Source organism: Nyctereutes procyonoides, unplaced genomic scaffold (genome assembly GCF_905146905.1).
Source record: "Nyctereutes procyonoides isolate TBG_1078 unplaced genomic scaffold, NYPRO_anot_genome, whole genome shotgun sequence".
Taxonomy (NCBI): Eukaryota; Metazoa; Chordata; class Mammalia; order Carnivora; family Canidae; genus Nyctereutes; species Nyctereutes procyonoides.
In genome coordinates this window covers 74991436-75015683 of record NW_026575126.1, presented here as the reverse complement: position 1 = coordinate 75015683, position 24248 = coordinate 74991436, and the positions used below count along the sequence as shown (strand labels likewise).

The 24248-nt window shown below is 39.7% G+C and overlaps 1 protein-coding gene and 1 non-coding gene across 4 annotated transcripts in view; one reads left to right on the top strand and one right to left on the bottom strand.

The window, feature by feature from the left end:
• AUTS2 (activator of transcription and developmental regulator AUTS2) overlaps positions 1-24248 on the bottom strand; it is a 1136649-nt gene that overhangs the window by 522871 nt on the left and 589530 nt on the right. The window lies entirely within an intron of this gene.
• LOC129520375 (U4 spliceosomal RNA) lies at positions 23651-23793 on the top strand. Its single transcript, XR_008666598.1, has one exon. It is a non-coding gene; the product is annotated as a U4 spliceosomal RNA (small nuclear RNA).

Genomic DNA, 24248 nt, shown 5'->3' with positions numbered 1-24248 from the left:
TTGAGCAGTGTGTGCACCTGCAGGCCTGCTGACTATCATGCTGCTTCTTTTTAGCCTTCAAAGTCCCAAGTTTTAGCTTCAGCCCATCTGTATTGGTTAGGGTTCAGGTCAGGAAACAGAGACCGCTTGAAAATTTTTGATAGGCAGAGGCTGAACACAGAGAACCAGCGACTTACAGAGACCACTGGGCTGGGTTGAAGGATGGCCCTTTTTGCCCCATAAACATCCAAAGAGATGGTTCAGCCATACCTACCACACTGTAACTGCCTATCAAACATCTCAGTTTATCTTTCCTCTCCTCTGTTCAGTAAAGGGGCTCTATAGGTAAATCTCTGATTTCTCCCAACCAGTTGGTCTCAGCCACATTCCTGACCTGCCAGCACCCACCTTGAGAGTGACTGCATATAATGGAAGATCCTTTGTGATGTGAGCACCAGTAAAAGCAATAATGGGGATATGTGTGAATGCTAAGCAGACAGAAAACAAAGATAGAAGATTGCGAACCAATATCCTAGACCAACATGTTTTCCCTGTGGTTTTATTGTAGAATGTGGAGCTAACATTTACCCTGCTAATAAACACCGAAGCAGGACAAGTAAAACTTCAGAACAATTAGTGCAAGTAGTGGTGGTGGCCAAAAAATAAATGAGAAAAGCCATCAAATATCAAAGATCTCTCACAGCAACCTAATTGAAAACGCATGGTTAGAAAGTACTTTGGATACAAAGTATACAAAGTATTTGGATCCTCTGTACAAAGAACTGCATCTTAGGTTAAGGAGCAAGCTGGAGAGAGGATGCAAAGGGGTACCAACACTAATACAATAGATGGGAGAATATGCCACAAAAGAATTCTGGGGAAAATTCTACATACTTAGGAAAAACTGAGTCCAGGCTCCCTTTGTCAGGAAGCAGAAGGCTCTGGCCTCAAAGCTACACACCTTGTCCCAGGCCTGTTGGGGGAGCACAGGTCCTGGATGTACCTGATCCAGTTATCTACTTCGGAGCTCTTCCCTATCACCTGTGGCCTAAGACAGTTCAGAGTCTTAGACCAACAGACTAATCTGAACAAAAAAGACTCGGAATTTATATGAACTGATGGGTGTGGGTGATACCCAACGAGCAATAATTACAGAGATGATGTCTGATGGGGAGTGACCAACTTCATCAAACACAATCATTCAAAAGATGAGGAAATCAAGCTCCCATGATTGCCTCAGCATGGGCTTCCCCAAAGCAGACCCTGAGGCAACTGCAAGGAGTTTATTTGGGAAGTAAAATGAACAGCAACAAGGGAATGAGGAAGTGAGACAGGAAAAGGCAGGGAATAAAGGTGCGAAATCAAGCCAACCACCAGCATGGGCAACTGTGGGGCTCTGGAAGCCAGTGAGGAAGGCTTATCCCACAGTTATCCCACTTACAAGGCAACAATGGGCCTGGAGTATTTAGACAACAACTCTCATTAGCGTTTGATCAAGGGGTGCTCAGGTAGGAGTTATTAATTCCCTCTTATTTCCTGCCTGTCCTCTGGGCAAAAGAGAATTCAGTGACTAGAGGAAAGCCCACAGATGAATGAATACAGAGCCTGGCAGATGGAAACAGGGCCAATGGTAGTGAAGCGCAAGGGCAAGGAGAAGTGGGTGCAGCACCAAAAACATCTGCCAGGGTTTGCTTATTTAAAATTAAGCATTAATGGAGGAGTAGTAGGGTTGAGACTTCAGGCCAGTCTTAAACCCTTCGGGACCCACATTTCCTTCCAACACTCTGCCCAGGGTACAGATAAGATGACATACAATGAAAATTGGGGACAGGAAGGAGAATACCCACAATCTGAGGTATGGGGAGGACTGAACAGTTGTTGCAATGATGTTGGAATGGAACTGTTAAAATGCTGAAGAGCAGAAAAATGTGCAGAGATCTCCCCAGGATATAATACAGCTCTAATACCAAAGGGCAAAAGTGTTAAAGACAACTGGGCTAGAATACAGGGTTTCAGAGATTATTTGTTTTTAATCTGTTAAATTCTCTATGGGCCACCTTGCCAGTCGCTATGTTTAGCTCTCAACAGATGACAATCAAAAGACAGAAGGAAAAGTCTATGATTTAAGCAAAGTTCCACTTTTCAACCACAACAGACCATATCTTGTATGAAAGAATTCTAATGCAACCACCAGATATTATGAGCTTCTGACTTCTGACACTGAGACTCAGAAAGCAATGAGACAAGTACAAGAAGTATTTTATCACCTTCAACATGAAAAATGACCACCATCTATACAACTGTTCAAGCCAGAAACCCAGGTGTCCTCTTGATGCTTCCCTTTTCTTCAAGTTGAATTGATCACAAGTCCTGTACATGTCATCTCTGAAGAACGCCAAAATTAATCCACTTCTTACTGTCTCCACTGCCACCATTAATGCCACCACCATCTCTCACCTGCATTCTTGCAAAGCCTCCTTCTCTTAAATGGTGTCTCCAAACATTCTGTCAAGCATTTTCCAAAACACACAGTGATGTTCTTCCAAATACAAATTTGTTTGAGTTAGTCCCTGTCTGACACCCTTCACTTCTCACGGCCCTTAGAATAGAATCTGACATTCCCATTTGGTGTAATGTAATCCTTCTCCAGGATGCCAACAATCCCTCTCTACAGTACTGGGGACTTGATATACAATGTCCCTCCCTGCCCTCTCGTTGCTAAATCCTAGCCATGTTTCACATCTTAATTTAAACAATATTGCCTTGGGAGGGAGCTTGTCGAGACAAGGTAGAGTCCTCCAATTACTCTCTTTCAGACATCCCTGAACCTCTCATGTAACTCTGCCCTTGGATAACCAGTATTTGTAAAATGACCATCTTCCCATGCTAGAATGTCATCTCCCTAAGTGAAGAGACCATAATGGTTTTGGTCATCATCAACATCCCCAAGCACCTAACACAGAATCTAACATAATACCACATGCCCAATACAGTAAGCTGACTCACTGGCCAGGATTTAGAACTATATGACCAAAGGTACCTCCTTTAGCTGATTCCACAGAAGGTGGGCAAAGAATCAGAGTTACTACATGAGAACTTCTATGTTAGATATAAGAGTAGGAACTTCTATAAATACAAGGGTTCAAGGATATGCAGGAACAAACTGAAAACTGAATGGAGTCTAAGGACTTGGACAGCAATATCAACACAGTTAGACATCATTTAAAAGTTATCCATAAACTTTGGAGTTTGTAGCCTTAGAAACTTCTGGGTATCACCTACAGTGAAAGGAATCTGTATCTTTAGAATTAAGATTATGATTCAAAAGATAATCTAGAAGTAATGTGAATACCACCCTAGAGCCTTTTTTCTCAAAAATCACCACATGGCTGTTAATGCATAAAGCATTAATTTTAGAAAGCCACTATTGTTATGTACATTAAACCCAAAGTACAGAGCCAAGGTATGAGAGTGACCATTCCAGAAACTTTTACAAAACCATGTCTGGAAAAACCATGAATTTTCAAACGGTACCAGTGACATGCTACACATAATTTTTACACATTAGCCTACTGCTGCTGCTGGGGAGTATGTATTATTCAAACAGGGTGCACCTTCAGTAATGGAAAGGGTGAGAGGAAATGCTGCCTTTAATTTTAATGTGCCTGGCATACTGGAAAAAAATTACTGGCATCTGTATGTGTATGACTGAGAGTTTTGTGGAACATGTGTTGTATGCAACACTGTTTATTATCAGTAAATGAAGCCAAAAGCTAAGTTGAAAATGAATGCTAAATTAAAAATTATATAAAATGGAGTGAAATGATTTAATTAACAGATTATAAGTGAAATGTTGCAGCGCAAGAATGAGCTTGGGAGAAAAGGGAAGAAAAAATGTGGAAGGGTGGCAACCTGTCTTTTTCCTTTATTTCCTAAGAGATACTAATAGTCACATGATGTTTGCCAGTTTTTAACCACAGCTTCTGTGACAGTCAATAAACTTGCTTAAGGACACTCCTGCCCGGAGCTGAGCAGATCAGCGGCCCCGCCCCGGAGCCTCCAGGCCCTGAGGACGGAGAGCCCCTTAGTTACTGTGGGGGCTGAATCCAGGTTTCCAGAGCTGCCATAGCCACTGTGGCTGTTCCTCCTGGGGCCTCATGGGGTAAACAACCCCCGCTGAGCCCTGCACCAGGCAAGGGGCAGAGCAGCTCCCCCAAGTGCTAACACCTGAAAATCAGCACAGCAGGCCCCTCCCCCAGAAGACCAGCTAGACGGACCAGTTCCAGGGGAAGTCAAGGGACTTAAAGTATACAGAATCAGAAGATATTCCCCCGTGTTTTTTTTTTCTTTTTTTTTTCTTTTTGATTTCTGATTGCTTCCCCCCCTTTTTTTCACCTTTCTTTCTTTTTCTTTCTCTTTTTCTTCTCTTTTTTTCTTTTTTTTTTCTTTTTTCTCTTTCTCTTTCCTTCTCTTTTTCTCCTTTTCCCAATACAACTTGTTTTTGGCCACTCTGCACTGAGCAAAATGACTAGAAGGAAAACCTCACCTCAAAAGAAAGAATCAGAAACAGTCCTCTCTCCCACAGAGTTACAAAATCTGGATTACAATTCAATGTCAGAAAGCCAATTCAGAAGCACTATTATACAGCTACTGGTGGCTCTAGAAAAAAGCATTAAGGACTCACGAGACTTCATGACTGCAGAATTTAGATCCAATCAGGCAGAAATTAAAAATCAATTGAATGAGATGCAATCCAAACTAGAAGTCCTAACGACGAGGGTTAACGAGGTGGAAGAATGAGTGAGTGACATAGAAGACAAGTTAATGGCAAAGAGGGAAACTGAGGAAAAAAGAGACAGACAATTAAAAGACCATGAAGACAGATTAAGGGAAATAAATGACAGCCTAAGGAAGAAAAACCTACGTTTAATTGGGGTTCCCGAGGGCGCCGAAAGGGCCAGAGGGCCAGAATATGTGTTTGAAAAAATCCTAGCTGAAAACTTTCCCAATCTGGGAAGAGAAACAGGCATTCAGATCCAGAAAACAGAGAGATCCCCCCCTAAAATCAATAAAAACCGTTCAACACCTCGACATTTAATAGTGAAGCTTGCAAATTCCAAAGATAAAGAGAAGATCCTTAAAGCAGCAAGAGACAAGAAGTCCCTGATTTTCATGGGGAGGAATATTAGGGTAACAGCAGACCTCTCCACAGAGACCTGGCAGGCCAGAAAGGGCTGGCAGGATATATTCAGGGTCCTAAATGAGAAGAACATGCAACCAAGAATACTTTATCCAGCAAGGCTCTCATTCAAAATGGAAGGAGAGATAAAGAGCTTCCAAAACAGGCAGGAACTGAAAGAATATGTGACTTCCAAACCAGCTCTGCAAGAAATTTTAAGGGGGACTCTTAAAATTCCCCTTTAAGAAGAAGATCAGTGGAACAATCCACAAAAACAAGGACTAAATAGATATCATGATGACACTAAAGTCCTATCTGTCAATAGTAACTCTGAACGTGAACGGGCTCAATGACCCCATCAAAAGGCGCAGGGTTTCAGACTGGATAAAAAAGCAGGACCCATCTATTTGCTGTCTGCAAGAGACTCATTATAGACAGAAGGACACCTACAACCTGAAAATAAAAGGTTGGAGAACCATTGACCATTCAAATGGTTCTCAAAAGAAAGCAGGGGTAGCCATCCTTATATCAGATAAACTAAAATTTACCCCGAAGACTGTAGTGAGAGATGAAGAGGGACACTATATCATACTTAAAGGATCTATCCAGCAAGAGGACTTAACAATCCTCAATATATATGCCCCGAATGTGGGAGCTGCCAATTACTTAAACAAATTATTAACCAAAGTGAAGAAATACTTAGATAATAATACACTTATACTTGGTGACTTCAATCTAGCTATTTCTACCCTCGATAGGTCTTCTAAGCACAACATCTCCAAAGAAACGAGAGCTTTAAATGATACACTGGACCAGATAGATTTCACAGATATCTACAGAACTTTACATCCGAACTCAACTGAATACACATTCTTCTCAAGTGCACATGGAACTTTCTCCAGAATAGAACACATACTGGGTCATAAATCGGGTCTGAACCGATACCAAAAGATTGGGATCGTCCCCTGCATATTCTCAGACCATAACGCCTTGAAATTAGAACTAAATCACAACAAGAAGTTTGGAAGGACATCAAACACGTGGAGGTTAAGGACCATCCTGCTAAGAGATAAAAGGGTCAACCAGGAAATTAAGGAAGAATTAAAGAGATTCATGGAAACTAATGAGAATGAAGATACAACTGTTCAAAATCTTTGGGATGCAGCAAAAGCAGTCCTGAGTGGGAAATACATCGCAATACAAGCATCCATTCAAAAACTGGAAAGAACTCAAATACAAAAGCTAACCTTACATATAAAGGAACTAGAGAAAAAACTGCAAATGGACCCGACACCCAGCAGAAGAAGAGAGTTAATTAAAATTCGAGCAGAACTCAACGAAATTGAGACCAGAAGAACTGTGGAACAGATCAATAAAACCAGGAGTTGGTTCTTTGAAAGAATTAATAAGATAGATAAACCATTAGCCAACCTTATTAAAAAGAAGAGAGAGAAGACTCAAATTAATAAAATCATGAATGAGAAAGGAGAGATCACTACCAACACCAAGGAAATACAAACGATTTTAAAAACATATTATGAACAGCTCTACGCCAATAAATTAGGCAATCTAGAAGAAATGGACGCATTCCTGGAAAGCCACAAACTACCAAAACTGGAACAGGAAGAAATAGAAAACCTGAACAGGCCAATAACCAGGGAGGAAATTGAAGCAGTCATCAAAAACCTCCCAAGACACAAGAGTCCAGGGCCAGATGGCTTCCCAGGGGAATTCTATCAAACGTTTAAAGAAGAAATCATACCTATTCTACTGAAGCTGTTTGGAAAGATGGAAAGAGATGGAGTACTTCCAAATTCGTTCTATGAGGCCAGCATCACCTTAATTCCAAAACCAGACAAAGACCCCACCAAAAAGGAGAATTACAGACCAATATCCCTGATGAACATGGATGTAAAAATTCTCAACAAGATACTAGCCAATAGGATCCAACAACACATTAAGAAAATTATTCACCATGACCAAGTAGGATTTATCCCCGGGACACAAGGCTGGTTCAACACTGGTAAAACAATCAATGTGATTCATCATATCAGCAAGAGAAAAACCAAGAACCATATGATCCTCTCATTAGATGCAGAGAAAGCATTTGACAAAATACAGCATCCATTCCTGATCAAAACTCTTCAGAGTGTAGGGATAGAGGGAACTTTCCTCGACATCTTAAAAGCCATCTACGAAAAGCCCACAGCAAATATCATTCTCAATGGGGAAGCACTGGGAGCCTTTCCCCTAAGATCAGAAACAAGACAGGGATGTCCACTCTCACCACCACTATTCAACATAGTATTGGAAGTCCTAGCCTCAGCAATCAGACAACAAAAAGACATTAAAGGCATTCAAATTGGCAAAGAAGAAGTCAAACTCTCCCTCTTCGCCGATGACATGATATTCTACATAGAAAACCCAAAAGCCTCCACCCCAAGATTGCTAGAACTCCTACAGCAATTTGGTAGCGTGGCAGGATACAAAATCAATGGCATTTCTATACATTAACAATGAGACTGAAGAAAGAGAAATTAAGGAGTCAATCCCATTTACAATTGCACCCAAAAGCATAAGATACCTAGGAATAAACCTAACCAAAGAGGTAAAGGATCTATACCCTAAAAACTACAGAACACTTCTGAAAGAAATTGAGGAAGACACAAAGAGATGGAAAAATATTCCATGCTCATGGATTGGCAGAATTAATATTGTGAAAATGTCAATGTTACCCAGGGCAATTTACACGTTCAATGCAATCCCTATCAAAATACCATGGACCTTCTTCAGAGACTTAGAACAAATTATTTTAAGATTTGTGTGGAATCAAAAAAGACCCCGAATAGCCAGGGGAATTTTAAAAAAGAAAACCATATCTGGGGGCATCACAATGCCAGATTTCAGGTTGTACTACAAAGCTGTGGTCATCAAGACAGTGTGGTACTGGCACAAAAACAGACACAGAGATCAATGGAACAGAATAGAGAACCCAGAAGTGGACCCTGAACTTTATGGTCAACTAATATTCGATAAAGGAGGAAAGACTATCCACTGGAAGAAAGACAGTCTCTTCAATAAATGGTGCTGGGGAAATTGGACATCCACATGCAGAAGAATGAAACTAGTCCACTCTCTTGCACCAGACACGAAGATAAACTCAAAATGGATGAAAGATCTAAATGTGAGACAAGATTCCATCAAATTCCTAGAGGAGAACACAGGCAACACCCTTTTTGAACTTGGCCACAGTAACTTCTTGCAAGATACATCCACGAAAGCAAAAGAAACAAAAGCAAAAATGAACTATTGGGACTTCATCAAGATAAGAAGCTTTTGCACAGCAAAGTATACAGTCAACAAAACTAAAAGACAGCCTACAGAATGGGAGAAGATATCTGCAAATAACATATCAGATAAAGGGCTAGTTTCCAAAATCTATAAAGAACTTCTTAAACTCAACACCAAAGAAACAAACAATCCAATCACGAAATGGGCAAAAGACACGAAGAGAAATCTCACAGAGGAAGACATAGACATGGCCAACATGCACATGAGAAAATGCTCTGCATCACTTGCCATCAGGGAAATACAAATCAAAACCACAATGAGATAGCACCTCACACCAGTGAGAATGGGGAAAATTAACAAGGCAGGAAACAACAAATGTCGGAGAGGATGCGGAGAAAAGGGAACCCCCTTACACTGTTGGTGGGAATGTGAACTGGTGCAGTTACTCTGGAAAACTGTGTGGAAGTTCCTCAAAGAGTTAAAAATAGACCTGCCCTACGACCCAGCAATTGCACTGTTAGGGATTTACCCCAAAGATTCAGATGCAATGAAACGCCGGGACACCTGCACCCCGATGTTTCTAGCAGCAATGTCCACAATAGCCAAACTGTGGAAGGAGCCTCGGTGCCCATCGAAAGATGAATGGATAAAGAGGATGTGGTTTATGTATACAATGGAATATTACTCAGCCATTAGAAACGACAAATACCCACCATTTGCTTCAACGTGGATGGAACTGGAGGGTATTATGCTGAGTGAAGTAAGTCAATCGGAGAAGGACAAACAGTCTATGTTCTCATTCATTTAGGGAATATGAATAATAGTGAAAGGGAATATAAGGGAAGGGAGAAGAAATGTGTGGGAAATATCAGAAAGGGAGACAGAACATAAAGACTCCTAACTCTGGGAAACGAACTACGGGTGGTGGAAGGGGAGGAGGGTGGGGGTGAATGGGTGACGGGCACTGAGGGGGACACTTGACGGGATGAGCACTGGGTGTTATTCTGTATGTTGGTAAATTGAACACCAATAAAAATTAATTTATTAAAAAATAAAAAAAAATAAACTTGCTTAATTAAGTTAACCAGTTTGGAGCACAAAGTTCAAAACAAATTGCCTTCTGTTTAAGTAAAAGTGGAAGAAACAAGAAAATACGTGGACGCTCTGAAAAATCTAGCTCATTGTTTCAAAGACCTTAGAAGTATTATTAGGTCCAATCCTCCTCTGTGGGCTTCACATAAATCTTCCTGGAAGTACAATAGTTACCTTCTGGAATGAAATGATAGAAATATTTATTCAAGATCAAGTGTCAAACACTGCACCAGGTACACTGGCATCCACAGGTAACCTTTCTCCCTATAATAACATTGTATGTAATCACCATTTTAATGACTCTCTAACTTTGAGGAGGTTACAGTATTTCCTAAGGCTGTCCCAGAAGAACAAATCACTGAGCTAGAATTCATACTCAGACCTAACTCTCTTTTTTTTTTTAATTTTTTAAATTTTTATTTATTTATGATAGAGAGAGAGAAAGAGAGAGGCAGAGACACAGGCAGAGGGAGAAGCAGGCTCCATGCACCGGGAGCTCGATGTGGGATTCGATCCCGGGTCTCCAGGATCGTGCCCTGGGCCAAAGGCAGGCGCCAAACCACTGCGCCACCCAGGGATCCCCAGACCTAACTCTCAATATGCACTGCTGCTTTTTCCCAGGAATCTTTAGAAAAGAACTTCAAGTACCCAAAGAAAACAGTTTCCCAAGTTAAGAGACATCTCCTAAGGACTTCCCTCAGTCCACAATGTATCACAGTATACCCACCCATAATGAAGGCAAGAAAGTATTTTCATAAAGAAGAAAATATGATTTGCATATATTAGTATTGTTCAAAGTTGAAGTGCATTTAAAATAGTCAACTTCTTGTATCAATTCCACATTAATCTAGTTGCTCTTTATGATCATATCTACTTATTTTTTACACATGATGATCCTATGAAAAGTGCCAGGTTTAAGGCATTTAGTTAACACAGTTGAAATCAAAGAGAAAAATGGAAAGGAAATAGACATAAAATCACTGAATTACAAGAACAAAAATGACTTGAAGACACTTTCTCTTCTGTGTGACTAAATAGACATTTTGTACAATGCAGCGTTACAAAATCCAACTTACATTTTTTCCCAAAAAGGCATGAGAAAAGAGAAGAAGCAAATCAATGTTCATTCATTCATTTGAGGTTGGGGGGAGGGAGGGGAAGAAAGAGGAAGAGGCAGAGGTAGAGAGAATCCTAAACAGGCTCCATGCCCAGTGCAGCCTGCCATGCTGCTCGATCTCAGGACCTTGAGTTCACGACCTGAGCTGAAATCAGGAGTCAGACATTTAACTGACTGGGCCAACCAGGGGCCCCTCAATGTTCTCTGATCCAGAGATTTTTATGCCAAAATTGTGTTGCTTTTGCCTACCAAAATAGGAATTAAGTTTTTGTAACACAAAATAAATGCTGGAGTTTTCCAATTCTTTAGGAATTTTGTATGAGTGAAGAGAAATAAATCCAAGTGTTCCACATTGCCACATGCTGTCCTAGGTAGGTAACACAAAAGTATGCTAATCAGTTCAGAAGTCTGGTCCCAGCCTCCCTACTAATGGAACAGAGGGAACAGGCAAAGAATTCTGACAGAGGCATGAGTCCCAGCTGTGAACTGCTGAAACTGCTAAGCAGATGTCAGGAGTTGAGATAGCCTGATGACCAACCTCTCTCCCTACACTGGAGGAAAGCACAATGCGGCATCTAGGGACAATACAGGAGCTCAAGAAGGTGAAAATGATGGTATTTTTTGGTCTCCAGACTTAGCATCCATTCATCCCCCTTTTTCAACAACTCCGCAGTGCTTCAGGCCCCGCCACCACAAAGCTAGTCTTGGGAAATAAGGCTTTCTGCTGCCACTAAAAGGCCAGGCATGTGCCACATTTGAAGATGGGAAGCTCCCAGATCTCAGACTGTTCTCGAAAAAAGTCTACTCAATGTGTTCTCTTTGTAATGCTCAGTATGGAGCTTGTTCACTTTATAATAAAACGGGTGGGGGAGTGAGGGGAAAAGCTGCAGGAAGGGACAAAAAAATACTAAAAGGAAAGAAAAGAAGGAAAAAAAAAGGTTCTATAGATATACTTTTTGTAAGTCTGTCTGTAGGGGAAATACACAGGATTTTTCCCTTTAGTAAAGCTAAAATGGTCTGGCATGCCTGAGAGTAAATCGATACTAAGCACAGTGCAGGCGTGACTGCCATCTTACATGAAGCATCGACTATAAAACAGACACAAAAGACACATGATACTCTCCCACGTCCCAGCAGCCATAATATCCATCCTTGCCAGTTCAGTTCATATGGACGTTCCATGCTTCCCAATCTTTTTTCTTTCTTAGCCCTCCCTCAATGCCCCAGCTTTCTGAGACTCACTAAGGAGGTGAAGAGATAACAAAACCTCTCAAGAAGGGTTTAGCTTGGGAATAAATCCTGTGTTTGCCAGGAAGTGATGTGTACAATAGGAAAATATAAGGATGAGCTTATAAGGACATGAACTTGGTTCTCAAGGAGCCCAACCAGAAGATTCTCAAAATGTTACTGTATGTGTTAAATGGACACTGGGTTTCCTGATTAGATATTATCATAGTTATTTCAAATGGCTTCTTATACCACTTGCTATCCTTTGCCTCTGCCCGAGTACAGAGACAAAGGAAAATGACAAAAGACCCTCTATACCCTGTCTTGGCCTCTTCCAGAAGTATTCTTCAGAGCCATGAATTCAGAGGGGCTTTTGAATTTAGAGAACTTTTATGGTCAAAGCTAAAATCCTTTGCTGGTAATAGAAAATGTCATATGGAATCCACTGGGTAGTCATAATTTCCATTTATAAATAGGAAATATAAAGAGGGTGCCTTATCTGGGTGATTTAATACATGTCTCTGCTTATTACTGTTTTCAAAGTGCCTTTTGCACAAATCTGATTTCAACTGTGCAATAAAGATTCATTATCCTTTTACATAGCAGCCTTTGCATTTCTATGCAGGATCTAATTACGAAAATAGGAACTATTCTATAAACAGATGCTAATCGTGAAGGGAAAATGCTTTCATAAGAGGTATTGCTAAAACTTTACTCAGAAAAGCACTGCATCTGCTTGTAGAACAACAGGGTGGGGAGTGGGAAGGGTGATAGGATAGCAGATTGTACTTTATTCTTGACAGAAACCATGTGTTATCAGGGTGAAGGTCCCCAGCAAATCACTCTAAAACTGAGGTAACAAACAAGAATCCACATTAATTCCTATATCCCCAATCTAATTTTTCATTCCCATAAATAACTTTAAAAAGATTTTCTCCTCTAATTTCTTGCAGTTTTGCTTTCCTATCAAAAGCCCCATAACTTTTACAATGGGAAGGAGGAGGGTTCTGATAAACAATACCAGGTGTGAGACACATCAGGTACCAGGTTAATTTTTTGTTTCAATAATGCATTATATTAGGGATCAGTATAAAGGTCTAATTTCTAGTTAATGAACAATTATCTGTCCTAATCATATTCAACCTCTCCACAGCATAAACATGGCTCACCACATCATACATCCTTGTTTATGCAACATCTTTTTCTCTGTTTCAGTGACCTACTGCTTGTCTTACATCACCAACTTCTCCTTCACTGGGTCCTTCTCCTTACCAGGCTGTATCTGGGACTCTGTTCTGAGACCTCTTGTTTATTTACATTCTCTTCTCAGAGGACTCCGCCAGTCCCATGGCTGTAAATTCCATCTATATGCTGATGACTCCTTAACTTCAGCTCTGGCCTGGACATCTCCCCAATATCCTAGAATCTTTTAACTGCCCAGCTGATATCTTCTCTTGACTGTCAATTGGCATTACTTTCATAACCTATATCAAAACAAAATTACCAACTCTCTGCTTCTCACTCTATAAATTCAGCCCCGTACAATCTTTCCCTCTATCTATGACACCAGTCATCTGACTACCTGAACTAAAATCCTGAGGTCATTTGACTCCTCTTTTTTCTTTGCATCTCATATCTGTTCTGTCTTAAGTCCTATGAAATCTGTATCCAAAATAAAGCCTACATGCAACCCCTTAACATTTCACTGCTAAAATCCTGCCTTAAGTTATTGTTATCTCTCTGACCCCATGCAAGATGAGCTCCTAGCTTCCACATCTGTGAGCACGCAGTGCATTTTTCACAAATCAGAGTATTTTTCTTCTGTAAAAATCAGCATCACTCCCCAGGTAAAAACAATCTGAGGGCTTTCCAATGCTCACTACCAGACAAAAAGATAACCAAGAATTCTACCAGTAACAAAAAAAAAAAAAAAAAAGGAAGGGCTTCATAAGGAAGCCCTGTCAGTTTGCTTGTCCTCTCTGAATTCCAAAAATAACACCTCACAGACTGGTGAGGAATATTTCCAAAACATTGCATACCAATGCATACCAGATATGCAACCAAGATTCAAGCCAAATTTCCACCCAGAGCTTTCAAAGGCTCTGACTTGAGTCATCCTCTTTTCTGTCTACTTCTCTCCTTGAGATCTAGATCCTAGCCACACTAGCCTTCCTTCTGTTCCTCAAACTTAACAAGCTTGTCAGTGTTTCAGGGGCTTTGTACCTTGCTCATTCTTCTGCTTGGAACACTTGTACCACCTCCCACCATCCTTCAAAAGGCCTCCCAGTCATTGAGCCCTTAATGCAGATCCTTACCTCCCATATTCTAGCTCACCCTCTCCAGAGTCCCCCAATATCTACAATAATCATTTGCTTCTTTACATGTTTATTAATCTTTACCCTAGAATGTAAGCTCCTTGAGAACAGGCCTTTCCTCTTGTTTAGCACTGTATTTCTGGCACAAAGAACAATGCTTGGCTCAGAGGAGGTACTTAATAGAAATACTTTCCAACTGACTGACTGAATTAACCTGAATTTGCCTATACCAACAAAACTACACACAATTATTCTTAAAAAACTCTTTGGGATATTGTAATGCTAAAAAACAAAACAGTAAGCCAACCAACCAACCACCCTTACAGTACTACAAGGCTACAGTTTATTTTAGTTATTTGGTTAACTATCTAGTAATTTAATGGGGTAATCAATGTGTATTTCCTGACTTGTTCCTGTTCCGAGTAGAAATAATGTTAAAATGATAAATGGAGTAATTTACTTCCAATGCACCTTGTGAGTAATTTTAAAGAGAGTTGTCTTTTTAATTTTTTTTAAATTTTTATTTATTTATGATAGAGAGAGAGAGAGAGAGAGAGAGAGAGAGGCAGAGACACAGGCAGAGGGAGAAGCAGGCTCCATGCACCGGGAGCCCGACGTGGGATTCGATCCGGGGTCTCCAGGATGGAGCCCTGGGCCAAAGGCAGGTGCCAAACCGCTGCGCCACCCAGGGATCCCTAAAGAGAGTTGTCTTAAGCCATTTAAAGGTATTAATGAACACCCCCTTGAATAATTACTTATTCATTTTGGAATTTCATGTTAGGATTTCTTAAATTAGGTAAAAGATGCATAACAAGAAAACAGGTGAAATACAGATACATATACGATCATACTTTTATTTTTTATTACAAATGTATTAATAAATCATACATTCTAGGCAGTAATGTGAAATACTTCACATGCATTAATCACATGCAAATATTATAAGGCAGGTACTATTGTAATTACAGTCAAGACAACTTAGGTTTATAAAGATTAAGTATAATCATGGTCAAAGTTATACAACAAAGTAAATGATGAAGCTAGAATGGACTGACTCCAAAGCTCATATTCTTTTTGAGCTTTATAAATAAAAGCTTTTATTCTTTATTCTGTGTACTAGATTATAGTAAAAAATAAATTCATTATCATCTTATTCTTTATTACATTTTTAATCGGTCACAAACTTACTAAGATACTAACCAAATCAGTTTGTGCATAAGAGCATATGCTTATTCTCTTAAATAAGTCTGGATTTGGTAGGTGGCCCAATACCTAAATGAGTATGACACTGCCAGCAGGCACTGTGAAAAGGGACTGGCAGTTATACTGGTAGCACATAAAGTGGGACCCCATCCAATCGAAACTTAGAGATTTATCTATTTCAAAGCCTGTTTTTTGGCCATTACCCTTTAAAAAGTCCAAAGCAATCTTTGCTACTACATACCTATATAAGACATCTGGCTCCTAGTAAACTATTAATGATAGAATGCAATGCAATAAACCTTATTTGGAAGATCTTAAAAGAACAAAGCCTTTGCTAATGACATTTTAATGAGGAAATGCATAGGCTAATTACTGTAATCTTCCGCTGGTCTATAAAAAGCCTACACCCAAGTGATGTAAATATCTGCTGACTCAGACTGCACTGACAAGATTTTGTTTTATGGTTTAAATCATGGAGAGAAACAAAGGGAAAAAATACATGGAAACACCTACCTCAATCCCCAATGCCACGTAAGAAGAAGATTGACAGGGAGCACTCAGAGCAATGAGTATTTACCCCAGTCCCAAACTGACTATTCCATAGTGCATAAATCTGGCACAATCACTTGGCTAATGAAACAGACTGAGCAACATGGATACCAGACGATGGTACTACATTTGAGGTGAGGAACAGTTTAGGCCTGGAAATCAGACAAGCCTGCCAGCATCCTGTATTTCTGTCATATAGTTATCTTTACATACATTGTGTCATCTTATTGTGACAAGCAGGTAGGTCACTGGCTACTAAGCATTAGTGGAAGCTAGGAATATCCTGGGTTACTTAGGAAGCTGAGAAATCATGGTGGGCAGTGGTCATAGACTTTAGGATTTTAAACCAGTTTTTTCTTATTAGGGTTTCATTCATATCCTTTCTCTCAATTCCCAGTTGTCTACACTTATGAAAGAAAACAGAGGCAACAATAAAATGATAATAAAATACTAGAAAAATTATAGATGGATATTCACTTATCTCCGTATCTCCATGTCTCTAATATTTCTCTCTTCCATGCCTGCGCTGACCTTTCCCTGGCTTGACTAATCATCAGACATATACATACACACATGCTAAAAGTCTCCATCTCCAAGATGCAAAATATTTTAGTAAATCATATTAAATGTGGTCATGAAAAACCAGAGTGAATATGAGCTAAAATGCATGATGGGGGGGGGGGATAACATGGACAGAGGAGTTAGGAGACTAGCTCTAATGCCAATTAATTAGCCATATGTCCTATAGTAAGTCACTTATCCTCAGAAATACCAGTTTTCTCCTCTGCAAATTAGGAGCCTGGAACAGATGGCTTTTAGAGTTTATTGTTTGGAAACTAATAGTTTAAAATTCTATGACTCTAGCACACATTCAATTCAAGGTATGAATTATTCTTTAAGGCTTACCTCTTCCAGGAAGTCCTTCCTGATATAGTTAGCAGGAATTATCTTTTCTTCCTTTTCCCCTTATTCCATTATTTCCATACCTCTCTGTAGCAATCAAGAACATTGGTCAAAGGTCAGAGTTCAAATCCTAATCACTTATTAGCTGTGTGACCTTAGGTAAATGACTCAGATAAAACCCTCAGTTTCCTAAATTATCAAATACTGATAAAAATAGTAACTACACTTCATGGGATTATTAAGAGAACCAAAAGAGATAATGTATGCAGGGCGATTAGAATAGTGCTTATCACTTAAGTGCTGAATGAATGCAAGGAGCAGTGGTTGTAATTGTGGTTTGTTGTTGAGTTTACCCAGCCTGGGCTTTGCTACTATGCTCTCCAATGTCTCTCTCTGTATCACACTTCTGATTTACCTTCTACAATTTACAAAGCTTCAAAGATGCTACTATGATGATCCTGACTCAAGATCTTATGAGTCAAAGTGACCTTGGTTCAAGGGTATATTCATTCTTGTATATGCCTGTCTCACCTACCAAATCATAAGCCGTTGAGAGGAATGAATGATAACTTATGCATCTCTTTCCCACCCACCTGGCACCCAAAAGGTGCTCACCAAATTTACTGAATGTAAATGCGGAAGGTGCACACCAGAAATTACCTGATTTTACCACTAGATGATGATTATAGGCATCTAAACACTGAAAAGCTGGGATGTGCTGCTTACATGATGTTTTGATTCATTCTGTCAATGTTCATCAAATATTCATTGAGTCTCTGCTATGCATTAGGCCCACACTAGACCAGACCAGGGCATTCTAGTGCATACTACACTGACGTATGCCTGACCTCCTAGAGCTTACAGACTAGTGGAGACAACACACACTGTATCATTACAAAAACAACTGATCATAAACATGATTAATGTTACAAAGGAAATCAGTGAAGTGATGAAAAAAATTTTATCTGATGTGATTAAAAAAAGACTTTATCTGTGTGACAGGAAAAAGAAAAAGCACAAAATAATGCTGATATTTATTAGGTTACCTAACTTTGAATTTTTCAGTGAAACCAGGTGACAGGCACAGCCACCAAACTGAAATAATCTACTTTATTTGCTAGAGACAAAATTAAAATTTTAAAGTATTAGTCTTAAAAAAAAAAAGAATTAGTCTTGATTTCTGTAAGTTTAGAATATCTAAAATAACTGAACTCATAGGCAGAATATAGAGACACAATTACTACGGTATATATGTGGATCTCTCATTCCCCTAGACCAGGAGGATAATATTTAATCTCCTAGATAAGGAAATCTCATACATCAGTTCAACATTTATTAGTTACCAGGTGCTTACCATAGGCCCTGGGGATAAAGTGATAAATAGAAGGCTCCTGCCTTTCAGGAGTAGGCATTGCAATGGAGAAAACAATTAACCAACAGGAATCCTAACAGGACTAAAACCTTTAAATTTAGCTTTACTTAATTATCTACAAATCTATTCTGCTATATAGTGCCACTTATTGAGCCACAGAGCACTCTATTACTTTTGAGGAAACACATGCACAAACATAAACAGACAGTTCTTTATCTCTTTCTCTCTCGGCTAATGGTTAATAATGGAAAAATGGATTGTTATTATGACAAAAACTGGCTCTATCACTTGATCCATTTTTTTTTTCATGGAATTCTAAGGAAAATGAGCTCCTGGAGGGAATAGACTATGTTTCTCTACCCCTGCCGTTCCACCAAAAACAATGAAGCAAGCAAACTGATGCTAACAATGTGGGAGTACAGAAGTGAGACCTATGGTGTAAAGTACTGCACGTAATTTTTCCTTAAAGATATCAAAAAATATACATTTGTAATTCTGAAAATATGAACCAAGGATAAAACATTTCTCTTTGTACAAATCACAATATATTCTTCCTTGGGGTCTGGGTGTCACCATCTAGCATCAAATAGGATAAATTGTTTTTAAAAAATGAAAACTTAAAAGAGGAAAAGTAATTGGTGTTATTTTTATTTATTTATTTTTAAGATTTTACTTATTTATTCATTAGAGACACACAGAGAGAGGCAGAGACACAGGCAGAGGGAGACGCAGGCTCCCTGCAGGGAGTCCCGATGCAAACTTGATCCCATTACCCCTGGGATCACAACCTGAGCCAAAGGCAGATGTTCAACCACTGAACCACCTTGGCATCCCATAATTGGTGTTAAGAATGCTCTGCATATGTGTATGGACATCTGCGTATATGTGTCAAACAGGTAGCATTGTACATATACTCAGAAATAGAATGCGTGTGTGTGGGTGAGGGATGCCCAGGCATGCATGTGTGCATGCATGCATGAGCCTGGAATAGAGAGAATTTATTTTGTCTAGTTCCCTCCTTTTTCTGAGAAAACTAATGCTGAAAGAAGCTTATTTGTTACTCAAGAGCTAATAGCTAACAGGTAGCAGAAGTGGAGATAAGCAGGATTTTTTTCAAATAGAACCAACTGTGTATATGTACACAAAGTATCTAGCACATGGAAGAGTATTTAATTAGCCATCATGTCAATTTATTCTGGATATTAGCCATAACTATCATTATATATACTGAATGTAAAAAAGATGGTTTCTTAAATCTTTTCCCCAAGAGTACAATAATGATTATCTGAGCTTTGGACTTGCTATCACTGTACCTTTTCTGATCTCAAAAGATATGCAGTCAGGTGAACATTAACAGTACCTGAACTACAGAGCTTACCCTTAACTAATATCCAAAAAAATTTTGCCTATCTGTGTGTCTTGATAGGAAAAGGAAGTCATCTTCTATTTGCTGATTTCAATTTATTCCTTTAAAATGAAAATAAATACATGAGGATGATGTTTTATTTAAGAACCTAATTCCAGACACATCAATGTATTAATACATGTCCCTATAGATGCTGTCATTACTGATCAAATCTGAATTATTCTCCATCAGCTGCAGCAACCGGATATCCAGATGCCTGGAGAATAGCATAGTGTGAGATGGTTCTGAGGTGACATGCTCTGAATCCTTCCCGTGCCAGATGAAATTTAATTATACCCATTGTTTTTATTATTCAAAATACACTGACAGTTCATGTACTCAGCAAGAAATTCCCCTCTAGTTTATTCAGTATGGCTTTTATGCTAAGAGAAAGGCATTGTGGGCGGGGGTGTGTCTCCCTCCCCCACCCCTACAAGGACATAAGAGGCCACAGAAGCCCAGTTGATTTCCCCAGCCCAATTATTTCATTGTGCATTCTCCTCCTCAACAGCACTCCTTACCTAGGGATACAGTCCGCCTAAACACCACACACTTAATGGAGTCCCCGAAGCTGTCTCAATTTCATCTCTTCTAACTAATAGGCTGTGATACTTTCTCCCCAAACAGATCAAGCTCTTCTCTCACTCCACATCCTCTTCCGACAGAAAAGGAAAGGTGGGGGAGAATAACTCTGATGAAAGAGCGCCTTCATTTCTGCTACTGCACCTTCATTACTGCCTAATGCTGCGTTTCTTTAGAGCACAACAACCTCACTTAATCCAATCTAGGAGCTTCTTTTTTCCAGATAATGACAATAATAGGTGTTTCCTTATTACTGTTAGTAGTTACACTGAACAGCAGGAATCTACACACTTTTGCAGTAGTTAACAGGCAGACAAGTCAAGTTTTGCTTTCTTTGAAAGATCTCTAAAATTGATTGCCCAGAGAATATTTTAGGACTGAGAGACAAAATAAGGAAGGAAGAGGAAAATGTAGCTTTCCTGAAACTTATAAGGTTTGGGATATATGTTCCTTGAGGTCAAAAATTTCAAAATTCTCCCCTTCCTTCTTCTACCATTCAAGAGTAGATTTAGTGTTAATATTAAAAGAGTCATTCCTATTCTGATTTGGATTTATGTCTTGAAAATGAGTCTGATTTCCAGATGTAGGCATCACTGTATCAAAAGGCCTCACTTTAGGGGCGCCTGGGTGGCTCTGTCGGTTAAGGGTCTGCCCTCTGGCTCAGGTCATGATCTCAGGGTCCTGGGATCAAGCCCTGCACCCTACATAGGGCTTCCTGCTCAGTGGAGAGTCTGCTTCTCCCTCTCTCCCCTGCTCATGCTCTCTCCCTTGCTCTGCTGTCTCTCAAATAAATAAAATCTTTTTTTTTTAAAGGCCTCACTTTATCTCCTCATGGAGAGATACCATTTATGTTTTTCTTAATAATTAGCACTTACATTAGTAACAGTGTCTTACTGAGATTTTCCCATTCAAATATATAAGCATTTTGGGGAAGGATTTTTGAAAAAGAGTCTACTTGATTTTTTCAAGACTAATTTCTTTAAAAATGTTACACATACTTGAAGATAGCATTCCTGCCATCTTCCAGGGTCATATTCAGGTGAAGATTTCAAGAAAACCAATCAGAAACCTAGGTCCAAAATCAGGCTGAAGAAATACTATAGCAATTTCCTGAAATGTGACACCTCCTTGTTCCTCAGGGAAAATTTCTGTGCTGCCAGAGATAAGGCCTCTTATGTAATGTGGAAAAGAATCAAAATGGTTAATTCGAATATCTCTTACACTGTGCTAGAACTCAGCAGCTCTCTTCTTAAAGCAAGACACAGCAGTAACATTTAATTACATTTGACGTTTAGCTTCGGGTTCCATAAGCCATCCTAAATTACCTTTTGGGTCAAAACAGAGCTGGATTTTCCTACTGACGACAGTTACTATTATCTTCAAGGTTAACATCCCTGATGGGCCTGGGGTGGAAGAGATAGCAAACATGTATTAACAAACTCTAGAAAGCATTCTGACAGTCCCTCAATAAAGTCCCCTCCCTCATTGTGGCCCCTGCCCAGAAGGTAGGTGACCATGCCAACTGTGGTATTTCCTGGACAAGCATAGGGGTCATGTTTATTCCAAGAAGTGCCCAAAGGGGTTGTAGAAAAACCAGTGGGGGTGGTCTTCTGGTCAAGCTATTTATTCTGTTTATATCTGGCAAGTTACAAACTTACACTGGGGGTTTCCAGGTTCAACAGTTGTTATTATTTTCTAAGCAAAATGACAGATTTTGGTAAAACAGGGACCAAAGAGAAGAAAGTACTTTGGACACTAAATGCAGAGATGAGGAAGCCTAGAATTAATTGAATTAATTATGCTGAACATTATTCTTGTCAGGCAAGAAAGAAATCATAAGAGTACACAGGAAAATAATGAAAGATTATTTAAGTGAATTCTAGGTTGGATCTGAGATTTAAATAACCCTGACAGTAGGGTTACATGAATCAGTGCACTTTCTTCCCCAGAGGCAAACATATCTGAAGCAGTCAGTCAGTGGCTACCATGGGCCTGCTTTATCATGTTAGAAAATTATTTTGGGTGAGTTTAACCTGAATAGTGGCCCTCTACAGGGATTAACATTTTTCCGACTCTTCTGCCCAATGGTTGGCATTTTTGTCTTATTGCAAAAATCAGTGATCTCTCTAAAGGCTCTTCATTCAGGCTCTGAAATCAGATGGCTGGCCCTGGGATCTCAGTTCTGTTATGAGCTATGTGACCTTGAGCAAGTCATTTACCTTGCTGAGCCTCAAAATTTACACCATAAAATGAGGATACAATTTAGTATCCACAGTGGTGTGGTTGAAAGACAATGCTGCATTATAAAGTATCAGCACAGGACGCCTGGGTGGCTCAGTGGCTGAGCATCTGCCTTTGGCAAAGGGAGTGATCCAGGGGTCGGGGATGGAGTCCCACATCGGGTTCCTTGCAGGGAGCCTGTGTGCCTATGTCTTTGCTTCTCTCTATGTCTCCCATGAATAAATAAATAAAATCTAAAAATAATAATAAAATTAAGTGTTAGCACTGTGCCTGGCATAGAGTAAGGACTCACTGTTAGTTCTATTAGTCTTCATGTTGTTCAAGACATACAACTGTCTGCACCTGTTTGCATTTTCTACTTCACTGACTTATATGATCATTGTTCATTAGTGTCTTCAAAAGCAGTTCTTTTCCCTCATTATGTCTGATGTGATGTGAACACATTTTTAGATCACATCAAGAAACCACGAAGGGCTCACGATTCTGTAGGTTTCTGTCAAAGCAGGTTGCTACCAGACTTTAAAGATAACAGTTTGGCATTACATCAGCAGGTCTAGATATAGTCAGGCCTGGTCCAAAGGGAAGACAAAGGATGCCATCTATGACTACACACTAAATGAATCCTACTGGGTTGATGGCATTCTCATCACTTGGCTCTTTCTTCCTCTTCTCTCTGAGCACATATTGACTTTCTCAGATTGCCACTAAAATCTATCTAATGGTAGTTTTGCTAGGGTTCAAGTCATGCTTGCTTTTATGCCTGTGGGCCAAACTCTCACACTGACACAGAAGACAATAATGAATACAAGGAGCCTCCCTTTAACACCCCCACCCCCCTGTGTCATTTTGCTCCAGAAATTAGAATTCCATCCCCCACATTCCATTTGGAACATCAGCAGTCTCTGGAAGTAGTGCCTTGAGAGTTTCTTTATGCCTTCAGCTTTCAGCTTGCTGCAGTGTGACATGTACAGACCAATAAGGATTTTCCTGTCTCTACACTGACAAGTGAGAAGTGAGAACTTAAACATGCTAAAGGTAATTAGCACTACGGCCTTGTACAGTCAAGTTCATCCTAGCAGGCAAAACAAAGTGGCAGCTTCTATCCCACTCTTTCGTTGAGTTCCATGGCCTCCTCTCAGACTCTCATTTTCTACATCTGTGTTGAATTAGTAACACTTTCCAATTAGCAAACTTCAGCTCTGCGCAGTGGCAGTATTGTAGCCAATGAGGTTTACCCAAAGCATGATTATTGCTAATTGAAAACTTTTCCTAATTAGCAAACTTCTATTAAATACAGACTTTGTTTGCTCAAGATATATCAGAAGTGACTTGAAAGGAGTAGCATAAACCTTTCATTTCATTTGGCAAGTTACAGCAATGAACTCGAAATCAATATTCTATTTGTCAGAATTAGAAGGCCCACACTGAATTTATGCATTCCCTAAGAAATTTTGTAAGAGACAGGGATCTTTTTTCCCTTTGATGGCAAAAGTCTAATACTCTTTCTAACAGAAAGAAAGGAAGGAACACAGGGTTTTTTTTTAGTACCTGCTATAAACTCTGTGAAAGGGCACTGTCTCCGTGACTTCGTTTAATCTTCTCAACATTACTGAGGAAGGGATTACCAGGCTCACTTTTATAGTGAGAGTACAGTTAAAGTTAAATGACTTGCAGAAAAGCATACAGTTAAGGGCAAATGTTTTAAAATCTGGGTGTGTAAGGGGTGCCTGGCTGGCTCAGTTGGAAGAGCATGCAACTCTTGATCTCAGGGTCATGAGTTTGAGCCTCACAAT